General features: G+C 35.8%; 1 pseudogene; it reads right to left on the bottom strand.

The window, feature by feature from the left end:
- Positions 1 to 1,389: 1,389 nt before the first annotated feature.
- On the bottom strand, positions 1,390 to 2,544 carry LOC145123583 (putative carboxylesterase 2 pseudogene; annotated as a pseudogene).
- Between the last annotated feature and the right edge of the window lie 9,169 nt (positions 2,545 to 11,713).

The raw sequence follows: 11,713 nt of genomic DNA, 5'->3' as shown, positions 1-11,713 counted from the left end.
TGTTTTTGACAAATTTATAAATAAAGATTTATTACAATAATGGTCGTTGAAGTTGTTTATATAAATATAAAAAAAATCATAATATATTCTTATATTTTTTGTGCTAAATTTTGTACACCATTATTTAATACAGTGTCGTCAATTTCTTGGGAAAATATTTATGGTACGTTTTTAATTGATTTAATTGAAAAAATCAAAGTTGATCTAGATTTGTTAAAACATTTTTTGATTCCTAATTACAATGTTTAGGTATAACTTGGCAACTAAAATTGTTGGTTTTTATCAAATATATACGTTAATTCGTACCATTTTTGTTTTCACTTTTTATACAATAATACATAAAAGTTGATCTAGATTTATTAATTATTTATAACAAAGTTATAAAAATATTAAAAAATCACTTTGAAGCAGTTTATTTAGATTTTAGTTTATTTTAGTAGCACACAGATGTTAAAAAAACAAACAAACATCTTTTTCCAGACTGCAGAGGTCTAGAGATGTGGTCCGCAGACTTCATACATTTTGTCTCATAAAAAACAAACATCACCTAAGACCATCTCCAATCCACTTCCATTTTTTTTCCAAAAAATGAAGTAAAAAATTGGATAAATAGTGTTTCATCTCTAACCTTACTTCATTTTTTACCCTATTTTTATCCCCAAAAAATATATTTCATTCTCCTAACTTATATAAATTGTCAAACACACCCCTTCTATTAATTTGGTTTTAACAAATATATAATCTATATTTTTTTCATTACAATAATATTAAATAAATAAGATTATATTTATAACACTTAATTATAAGCTTTTGTAAAATACGTTATCGTGTTTTAAATTTTCAATATGTATTTAAATTTTAATAAGAATTTGATAAACAAAAAGCCAATTTTATATTTATAATTAATTAATATAATTTAATATATAATACAATATTATAATATTAAATATTACATTTAATTTATAAATAATAGATAAAAAACCCAAAAATGTATAAATATATAAAAAGATGGACTAAAATCGACAACTCAAAGTTCATCCTATTTATAACACCAAATATAATATGATGTTATATTATTCATTTCCCTCAAAATTAAGGAATAAATGGGGTAGGGTTGGAAAAGAATGGAAGAAGAAATGGATAAAATAATAGAAAAGTGATGCAAAAAGTAAATAAATAAAAAAATAATCACCAAGTTAATACAAAACATAAAATTGAATGTGCTTCATTTTCATTATCCCTACATTGTGTTAATTTTTTTAAATTGTTTTGTATATTCAATCCGTTCGCATAAACATCGGCTTAACCTCTCCAAAGGGAATCAATCAAGAGTTGTAGTCTGTTTTTTTGTTCAAAATTTCTATCCTTTTTTGTTTAAATTTCTATCCATTTTCTATGAAAGAGTAATTTAATTCATAATAGCTACAAATACAATAACCCTCCAAAGTATGTAAAAAACCAAAACCGAAAACCAAACAATATCATATTATTCTATTCTATTACGTACAATATTGTGGGAGATTTGCAGTTGCTCGATTGAGGCTAACAGTCCATGTGGTTAATGAAAGTACAAATTCTATTGCGCAAAGTGCTAGCATTATTAGCAGAAGGGTTAAATAGGAAAAATACATGATCCTCTCCTTTATCCTCGATAACCTCAATATCTCCATTCCACCCATTTTTATCCAAATTATCCTTATAATACCATCCCCTATTCTTCCCAATATCTTTCTCAGCAACACAAACCAGTACCCTGGAGCACCCAAGATCCGACAAATTCGGATCCTTAGCAGGGTTAATCAGCGGGTCATCTAACCCACTTGTTCCCGGGTGGGCAAAGATCCACATATCGTCTAATAATGTCTTCCGCGGGTCTTCTCCTTCAGACCCGATTCGATCGTTTCCCCAAAAATACGGGTGGAGCAGGATGATGCCACGTAGGTTTATACTCAAACTTGGATTCTCTAACCCGACCCGAATAGCCATGTGGTGGGCAATGTTGGCACCGGCGCTGTCGCCGGAAAAGAATAAGTTTTCACGATCGGCGTAGTCGTTGAGCCATGGCTCGGGGCAGTTTCCGACGACCCACTTGATTGCTTCCCAGGAATCGTTGAAGCAGGCGGGGACGGGGTACTCCGGCGCTGTTCGATAGTCAACGGAGACTATGACTACGTTGGATTCGGCTGCGATGAGGTTCAGGAAGTCATGATAGTGTGGAGAGGCGGCGGTGTCGATGATGAATCCACCGCCGTGGATGTAGATTAAAAGGGGGAGTTTTTTGGTGGGGGTTTTGGGAAGGTAAAGCCTGGCGGAGAGGTTGGTTTCAGGTGAGATGATGACATCTTTGGATTGGACGCCGGAGGAAGGATCAATACCGGCGGGAAGGACGTCTGTGCCGGCGAGTTTCTGGAACCGGCCATCTTTGTATACTCGAATGACCCCGGGAATTTCTTTAACGATCTGATTTGATGATGAATCCATCCGAAGAAAATTTTGAGAGAATAACTAATCTTTCATATGCCCACTTGCTAAAGTGGGAAAATAGAAATAAAGAAGCGGAAGCGGAACATCTCCAGACCCATCTTCATTTTTTGGGTAAAAAATGGAGTAAAGAGTGTTTCATCTCCGACCATACTTCATTTTCTACTTTATTTTTTACTCTAAAAAGTATATTTCTAGAATATTCAATTTTTATAACTTATATATATTGTCAAATACAACATTCTACTGATTAAACTCTATATTTAGGATTAATTAATATAAATCAGTATATAACATGATATTATAAATATTAAATATTGCATTTAAATTATAAATAGTAAATAAAATAAACTAGAAAAATATAAAATAAAAATTAAAGGGACTAAAATTGACAACCAAACTTCACCTCTATTTTTGGAGATATGAATAGTATCCCCCATATATGGGGGAATACTATTCATATCTCCAAAAATAGAGGTGAAAATCGGGTAGGATTGGAGAAGAATGGGGAAGAAAGAGGGTGAAAAATAGATTTTGGGCGTGGGTTGGAGATGCCCTAAGATAATCATTATTAATGAAAACGTTAAATTGTGGTTATCGTTTTTGTCTTACTAATTATTGTTTTTATATGTTCGAAAGTAAACTCATTATTTGAAGTGAAATATACTTTTCATCTAACTAAGATTAAAAGGCTTTTAAGATAATTATATGACATCTTATAACTGTCTTATCACTTTCTCTTAGGCTTTCTTCTTCAAGGTGGTTGCTTATCTCGAATCCATTAAAAATGTGTTACATTTTTAATTCTTCCTAGGTGTACTTAAAGACCCCCGGTCCATTGAAGCGTGTTATATTATTAATTCTTCTTAATGTACTTAGCGACGAGGGTACATTGTAGTCAAGGGTGTCTGTTAGGATTTGTGAATCAAATCCATTGATCAAACGTAAATTACAGTGAAGAGCAGTTGGAGGCAAAGAAGCCGTCGATTGTGTGTATAATGAATATCATTAAGCATACAAAATACAAGAATATATAAACCTAGTATAATAATCTAATTACAGAAATACCTACTAATGATGGTAATATACAATTATAACCCCTAACAATTAGGGCTAATAATCCGGGAGAATATACGTTAATACCCCCTCTCAAACTCAAGTATGGAAAGTATGATCCAACTTGAGTTTGGAAACAAGATACTGAAAGCGACTAGGTAAATGAGCTTTAGTAAAAATGTCGGCAGGTTGATCGGTTGAAGAGATTGATATAGGTTTAATGGTCTTGCAAACATGTTGGCGAACAAAATGACAGTCAATCTCAATATGTTTTGTACGTTCATGAAAAACATCATTATGAGCAATCTGAATGGCACTTTTGTTATCACACCACAATGAAGTGGGAAGAGTCTGAGGAGCACCCATATCTGCCAATAACCAACGAAGCCATAGTAGTTCCTGTGTTGTATCGGCAAGTGCTCGATATTCAGCTTCAGTATTGGATCGTGCGTTGAGAGACTGTTTCTTACTACGCCAGGATATAAGAGAATCTCCGAGAAAAAAACAATAACCAGTAGTGGACCGTCTGTCAGTCAAGTCACCATCCCAATCAACATCTGAAAAAGCTCTTAGGATCAGAGAGGGCTTGGAGGAGAAATGGAGCCCATGAAACATGGTACCTTTTAGGCACCGAAGAATCCGAAGAACAGCTGCATAGTGATCAGAGTAGGGGGCAGCCATAAATTGACTAACAATATGAACTGCATATGTTAGATCGGGACGCGTAAAAGTGAGATAAACCAATGAGCTAACCAACTATTGGTAGACGGTAGGATCACAGAGAGGAGTACCACTTCTAGGAACCAAGGGGAGTTGGGTTTAAGGGGCGTTGAGGCGACCTTGGCGTCGGTAATTCCTGATCGGGATAAAAGATCTGAGATGTACTTAGCTTGGCATAAATATACTCCAGAATCATCTGTTAAGACTTCAAGACCAAGAAACTAATGAAGATTACCGAGATCCTTCATTTCAAAACAAGAGATGAGAGATTGTTTGAGATTCACAATGCCTGCACTATCACTGCCAGTAATAATCATATCATCAACATACAATAGGAGAAGGATGGTACCGGTATCTGTTGTTCGAGTGAACAACCCTGAATCATATGGACTAGAGGAAAATCCAAGAGAGGTAATGGTGGTGCTAAACTTTTCAAACCAAGCACGAAGTGCTTGTTTCAAACCGTATAAAGCTTTTCGGAGACGACAAACATGGCCGGATGGATGATCAACACCATTTGGGGGACTCATATAGACTTCCTCAGCGAGATCCCCATTGAGGAAGGTATTTTTAACATCCATTTGATACATAGACCAACGATGGGCTGCTGCAATGGCAAGTAAACTACGAACTGATGTTATACGAGCAACTGGAGCAAAAGTCTCTTCGTAGTCAATTCCATATTCTTGATGGAATCCTTTGGCAACAAGGCGTGCTTTGTACCTGTCAACGTTGCCATCGGAACGAGTCTTTACTTTGTAAACCCATTTAGAGCCTATAAGATACTTTCCTGGAGGAAGCGAAACAAATTCCCAGGTTTGGGCCTTTTGTAAGGCTTTAAGTTCATCTTGCATAGCGTTCTGCCACAAAGGGTTAGAGGCAGCTTCCTTATAGGAGGTAGGTTCGTGATGAGACATAATAGTTGAATAACATTCAAAATCACGAAGATGGGAAGGAATGTTTCTTACGCTTTCGGAACGTCTTGGTGGAGGTGGTGGATCCGAGGGTTGAGGAGACATCTCAGGAATAGGCGATTGTTCTGTTTGACCTCCTATAGTCGAAGCAGATGATTCTGAAGTCAAAGAGTCAGGTTCAGTGGAGTCTGAGTTATATGAGTCAAGAGAGACTGATGGATAGGTGAAAAAGAGAGACTCTGAAGGAGAATCAATTTGAAACTTGGAGAGCGATGTGAAAGTCTTATGTTCCCAAAAGGTGATATGACGAGAGATACGTAGGTGTTTAGAGATAGGATCCCAACATCGATACCCTTTGTGTTCAATTCCATACCCAAGGAAGCAACACAATCGAGAACGACGTTCAAGTTTTGATCGTTCACGAGGTTGTAGCTGAACAAAGCAAGCACAACCCCACACCCGAAGAAGATTGTAAGCATGGGATACACCATGGAGAAGTTCATAAGGGGATTTGTTTTGAAGAATAGGAGTAGGATGTCGATTAATGGTGTAAACCGTTGTGAAAGTTGCTTCACCCCAAAATCGTTCGGGAACCTGTGAAGAGACCAAAAGAGTTCTAACTGTGTCTAGAATGTGACGATGTTTTCTTTCGGCACGCCCATTTTTGTTGGGACGTTCCCGGGCACGAGTATTGAGAAGCAGTACCATGTTGATGCAAGAAAGAAAGAAGAGAAGACTCTTTGTATTCCATGACATTGTCACCACGAAAGACTTTGATAGATTTGGAGAACTGAGTTTGAACCATTTTTGCAAAGTTGATATAAATGTTTGGTAGTTTAGATCTGTGTTCCATCAAATAAATCCAAGTAAAGCGAGTACAATCATCAACAAATATAACAAAATACCGTGCACCCCCATCGTGGAATGAGGTGTTGGTACCCAGACATCAGAGTGAATTAGATCAAAAGATTGAGAAGAAATAAATTCATTTGCATTAAAAGGTAAGGCATGATGTTTACCAAGTTCACAAGATATGCAAGAAAATGATGAAGGTTTAACAGTACCAAGTAAATGTAACATACACGTTTTAAAATCGTGTTATGTAATTTGAAAAGTTAATAATGTTATGAAATATTATGTGAAATTGAGTGTTGAGTTCTAACAGATAGTTTTTACTAGAAATAAGGTAAACTATGTTTAGAATCACTCATAAATTATTGGAAGTCTTATGAAATTCCAATTAAAAGCTAAATATTGAAATTTAGCGAAAATATAAAATTTGAAATAAGTACAATTTTATTATTGAAAGTTGTAGATAATCTCTTTAGAAACATGTAGGCGAAAACCTCGTCGAAATCTGAGTTATAACGAAGAAGTTATGACCAATCGAAGATCCGCGATAAAACCGGCAAGGTGCCGAATGACGTAAAAAGTGAGTTTTTTTATAAACAACTTTTTAGACTTAGTGATCTAAATAAAAGTCGTAGTATTCGTTAAACCGAGAATTTTGATAAAAAGAACGCCAAAATCTGACTTGGTATGAGGAAGTTATGATTTTTCTAAGTTTCAGCTTAGCAGTAGACAGCTAAAAACTCGAATTTTAGATCGAGTGATTTTTAGCCGACACAACCTAAACGAGAATCGAAGGTCTCGTCATTAGCAGTACAACGGTAAAAAGTCTGACGAAAACGGACGTCGGATGAAGAAGTTATGAAGTTTTAACGGATTACCAGTCCTGGTCTGTTAAAATAACAATATAAAAAATAAATTCAAAATTTTCCGACGAAGTCTAAACGAAAGTTGTAGAGCATAATTTTCTCTACGCGTGCACATAAAGAACGTCAAAAACGGAGCCCGTATGAGAAGGTTATGGATTTTACAAGATTGGGCACATTTTTCGAGAAATTTCGCATGAATAGTGCTGCCACGTCATCCTTCGCATGCAGCCTCCACGTGGCGTCTTCTGATTGGACCGCAGCCTCGCGTGGCACCTGCTGATTGGTACAAAGTCGTCACCCTCTTTCCCCATTGGACCGAAGTTCGGTCCACTAAGAAGCCTCTAGCTATCCGAGCCGAAGCCCCGCCTCGCCATCTGTCGGAACCGAGGTCTCACTGTCCGACGCGTGCCTGCTTGCGAGCCGAGCCACCTGGGCCTCGCATCTGCTGCCGCGTGCAGCCTTCTCAACCCTCGGATCCGAGCCTCTCACCCTATAAATAAGAGCCATGCGAGCCTTCCCGGGTATTTTGAGAATTTTGTCACTTTTTCACCCTTAATCAATATTTTTAGTATCTTGACCTCCCCCGAAGCCCCGAGATTAATTCTAATGCCCGAAACACGCCCCGAAGTTCCCGAGAAGCCCGGAAAATTTATATTTTCGGTTTTGAAGCTCTACCTTCGCAGAGCCCGGTTTTTCAATAAATCTCCCGGTTTTCAACGATGAAAGTCATATTTAGAGCCGAAATGCTGCACAAATTATTATTTTGACCCCCGGTTAATTCATAGTGAGTTTAATATATAGGAACAATTGTATGTTATGTGTTATATGTTCTATGTGCTTTTCCATGTTATCATCTCGAGTTGTTGTTTCTGCTATTTTTATAGCAAGGCTGTACCTCTGACTTGAAGTGTATGACATAGGCCTCACTTGGGTATTGGTATGAACCGTTGACCATGAAGTGTATGACATAGGCATCACTTTGGCTTCGGTAGTATGCTAAGATAAGGCTGAAAGCCTGGATATTCTAGCAAAATGATATTCCTGAGTATTTTTCGTGTTATTTTCATTCGTTATTCTTTTTTAATAGCAAAAGAAATACCTTTGACCATGTGATCAGTGAAAGGACTTAGATTCATATTGGTACTGGTATGTAGCCTCTGGCCATGTAGAACATGTCTCCGTAAGAGAATGATTTCTATTCTATGGTATTGGCAAAAAGGGTTAGACGGGGCTATAAGCCTGAAATCTACCAAAAGGTTAATCCGAAGTTGTATGTTTTCTGTGCCATTTGGGCCAAAGCTTTATTGATGTATATCATGTATGGAAATTGTTATGTCTCAATGATTGTATATCTTTGAATCAAATCAATGATTGTTATGGAAAGTTTGTCACATGATTCACATATGCCTTTGTTGTTCCTTGTTCCTCTTTGCTTCTGCCATATTGAAGTATATATATGGCATAACGTTATATTGCATCTATTATTGAACTCACTAAGCGTTATCGCTTACCCCTCCTAATATTTTAACATAATGCAGGCAATAAGCACCCAGTATAGTTGGAAGACTTAGAAGTTTGTAATAGTACTTTTGTACTTCAGTTTATGTTTGTATAAAATTACAATATCCTGGGTAGTTATGTAAAATCTTAAAACATAGTCGGTTTGTATCCAATCTTTTGTAATGACTTTATCAATGTAAAAATATTATTTTATAAATATGCATGTAGCATGTTTTGGAATAAATATATTGTCAAGTATGAAAGTTTGGGTCTTTCAGAAATATGAAAGTATAGAAAGGGGTTCTTTCAATCATGGTACCAGAGCAGTGGTTTAAGTGAACTAACTACCACAGATTGGTGTTTAGACTTAAACTGTTAGAAGTTCAATATATGGACTGAATCATTGTAAATATATGGATACAAACCATAGGAAACACTTATGTGGGGTATTGGGTAGTGATAAACCCTAGTATTCTAAGACATTAAGTTACTTCAAAAATTTTGGAGAATTAGTTTATGTAAACTAGGAATTTTGAGAATTTCTAGATTTAAACATGAATTGTTAAGTGATGATACAATATGTATCTGGTATACTTTAGGTTGGATACCTAATGGACACAAGCACTAGAATATTAAGAGGGGATATGACTTATATTCTAAGATGTGCTAAATGATAAATAAATATACCATGCCTTAAGTTGCTTAGCTATATTGCTATTACTTGATAAAGTTTAAGGTCTGTTACCGACCTTGGTTTAGATGAGAAAATTATATGTTCGGAATTCTAAGAATTTATGTATTAGAATTTACATGAAACTTTTCGAAGTAATAAAGATACTTATGATAGTTGACATTGATAAGTTTATTGATAAACGATCGAACGATGTCGTAAAATAATAAATATGAAGTGTTATCGTAAATAGTGTATTAATACCTATAGAGTGGTATTATACATTTAGAGTATGTTTGATGTATAATAACATCTTTGGAAGAAAGATGTGCGTTTGGAACACGTTTGGGCAAGATAAATGTTTTGGCATAACCGATGAAGTTGTTCCACCGTTGTCCAGATTGAAGCAGTGATTGTTTATAGAGTCGGAAGAACCGAAGATGGTGATAAATACTTCGACAATATTGAAATTAATGTAGTACAAGATCTAGAAGAATTAAATGAAGATCAAAGGAAAGGCTAATGAAGTTTTTAGACTCAATAGGCCAAGACTTTGTGATGTAGTATGTAGTTCAAGTAGTAACCCTATACAGGATGCTCAGACTTAGTATTTAATAATACTGAGTGATGATTAACTTCTATCACATCCTTATGGAAGTTCCATTGTGTGTTAAGCCGACTTTAACATACAAGATTAGGATAGTGAAATAGGTTGTTTGGTTGTGAAAAGGCTGAGTGGATTACTTGTTAAAGTAAAGTAGAGTACTTAGTTGAAGAAGATATATACTCATATTATTATATGAGAAGAAATGTTGTAATTAGGAATGGTAGAGAACCAACTTGAAGCTAGTAGAGCTTGCTGAGATGCAGCTATAACGCAGACTTCTTAGGATAGACTCCTATGAAGTAGACTTAGACTTACTCAGATACAAGAATAATGATGTCATGAAAGGGATAATGAAACCAACTAATGTGTATGATGGTTTGCATGAGTTAGAAGATGATGCAACTACTTGAAGACCGTTTGTCTTCATACTACTAGAGTAAATTTTGGTATAGTGTGTCTTGTAGAGTAGACAGTACCCGAGAAAGAATTTATATGAAGAGTTGGAAGTAAAATTTCTATCGACCCATGGAAAAATATTAGAATATTCTAGATCGAGTATATGCGTGAGAAGAATCCTAGAGGGCGAGTATAGGTAATCCAATATATGTTTGATAGAAACGCAAAAACCCTGGTTGAGTCTAGGAGAAATTGTTGTATGTATTTGTTTGAACACACTCATGTGTGAAAAGTTGCTTTGTAAAAACTTTTGAATGGTGACTTGGGAACTGCGAGACAATACTTGGGAAGAGTATGAGTAGGTGTGAATAGTAGTAGAGGCCTATACTACTGGAAGCACATGACTCACACTTGGATCAGGTAAAGTCACAAGGTTACCAAGAAGCTAGTAAATGATTTCGTTTTATTCATGTGTGTCGTTACCTTCGTTTCGGTAATGACTAAGAAGATAATTATCGTTTAAATCTTAATGTCATAAAGAGTGGAGTCCGATTAGTATAAATCCGCTAAAGGAGTTGATTGGTTCAGAGAACTATGTCTTGTATAGTGACGAAACTTCAGTAGGAATACTGAAGAAGTAAATGGTCGAGGTAGTCGATAGAAATATAACGATCTTCATTAAAGGATTAAGCAATTATTAGCCAGAGATGTGACTTGCTATGTGGTGTTACTGGCCACAAGAAATGTTTCTACCCTACTCTTACTAGTCAAATGGCGGGGAGTCAAGTTTCCGTTCAACAATCAAAGAGTACTCCAACTAAAAAGGAGGAGGTGCCAAAAGCTAAAAGAGGTGTATGTCCGAAAGCACGAATTAGAGATACGTGGTGCTATTCTTTCTGTTCCAAAGCATCCACGTGTTAATCAAACTCTTTTCGTTTTCTTTATTCCATCAGCTTGAGTTATTCGATCTGATTCTAATACAAGAGTTTGGTTCGTTATGTGTCTTGTGCGTTATAAAATCAAGTCTCATTAGAATAAGACCATTCGAGTTGTTGATATAGTAAAAGTAAAGACCTTATCTTGGGTTTAGTCTATAAACCAAGAAGGAGCAGGAGTCTGCGATGAGAATTGAGTTTTAACTAAAAAATTAGGATCGAAGGCCCAATAGAGAATGATGAGCGGGTGCAAGTTTGAGCACCACTAGTAATTAAGAAGTTTGACGAGTTTGACAATCGTTTGCCAAACCAAAAGTTAAATATCGTACATTTTAGATTACCACAGAGGAAGTAAGTTAGGACTCGAATGTTGTGACTAGTAATTTTCTCGTAAACTTTAGATCTGCATGCCTCAGATTCTTTCGTGCCTTATAAATTCACACATTCTTTTCAAATTGCTTGTTACGCAATTGTCCAATCATTTCATATAGATAACATAGGAAATATATCATTACTTGCTGATAAAGTCTATAGAGATAGTGTCATAGGAATTGAAAGTTATAATCTTCCTGCTAACCTAATTCCTATCTTTGATATTATTGTCGACATGAATCGATTGTCAAAGAACTACGCAGAACTCTTGTGTTACGAAGAGATGATATGAATCCCTATCGAAAGGAAGGATTCTATTTATGTCTACGGTGAAAATAATAAAA

This window comes from Lactuca virosa, chromosome 7 (genome assembly GCF_052849685.1).
Source record: "Lactuca virosa cultivar CGN04683 chromosome 7, Lactuca_virosa_CGN04683_v6, whole genome shotgun sequence".
In the NCBI taxonomy this organism is placed as follows: domain Eukaryota; kingdom Viridiplantae; phylum Streptophyta; class Magnoliopsida; order Asterales; family Asteraceae; genus Lactuca; species Lactuca virosa.
This window is presented reverse-complemented; position numbering and strand designations above follow the sequence as displayed.